Source organism: Triticum aestivum, chromosome 4A (genome assembly GCF_018294505.1).
Source record: "Triticum aestivum cultivar Chinese Spring chromosome 4A, IWGSC CS RefSeq v2.1, whole genome shotgun sequence".
NCBI classification, from domain to species: Eukaryota; Viridiplantae; Streptophyta; class Magnoliopsida; order Poales; family Poaceae; genus Triticum; species Triticum aestivum.
Window position 1 is genome coordinate 541060194 of NC_057803.1, and position 960 is coordinate 541061153.

The window sequence follows — 960 nt, forward strand, 5'->3', positions numbered from 1 at the left end:
TTCTCCTCTATTCTTTCTCCTCCTCTATTCTTTCTTCTCTTCTTTTTTCTTCTTCTTCCTATATGTATTAGTTTTTTTATTTAGGTTGTTAATTAGTAGATATTAATTTTGTTCATATATGTATGGATGCATGTGATATGTATGTATGTATCGGGTATGTCGTTGTCGATATACCCCCTACCTGATAACTTCGACATGAGGGGGTCGAGAGGGGGTCTAGGGTCGCCGAGGGGTCGAGGGTCGTCGAACATGAGAGGAAGAAGAGGATAAAAAAAGAAGAGGAAGAAGAAAAAAAAAGAGGAGAAGAAAGAATAGAGGAGAAGATCTCCTCTATTCTTTCTTCTCCTCTTTTTTCTTCTTCTTCCTCTTTTTTTATCGGGAACGAGGGTCGTCGAGGGTCGCTGAGCGGTAGAGGAAACCCTAAATAGCAAGTATCGTCGGTGTGAGATACATGTGGCCGTCGGTGTCGGTGTTGGGGAACGTTGCAGAAAATTAAAATTTTTCCTACGGTTTCACCAAGATCCATCTATGAGTTCATCTAAGCAACGAGTCAAGGGAGAGAGTTTGCATCTACATACCACTTGTAGATCGCGTGCGGAAGCTTGCAAGGTGATGATGGAGTCGTACTCGACGTGATTCGAATCACCGATGACCAAGTGCTGAACGGACAGCACCTCCGCGTTCAACACACGTACGGGACGGGAGACGTCTCCTCCTTCTTGATCCAGCAAGGGGGAAGGAGAGGTTGAGGAAGACAGCTCCACCGGCAGCACGACAGCGTGGTGATGGTGGAGAGGCAGTACTCCGACAGGGCTTCGCCAAGCACACAACGGAGGAGGAGAGGTGTTGGGGAGGGGAGGGCTGCGCCTTGGAGGATGGTACGGCTGCCCTCCCCTCACCCCTCTATTTATAGGGGGAAGGGAGAAGGGGGCCGGCCCCTCTAGAACCCATCTAAGGGGG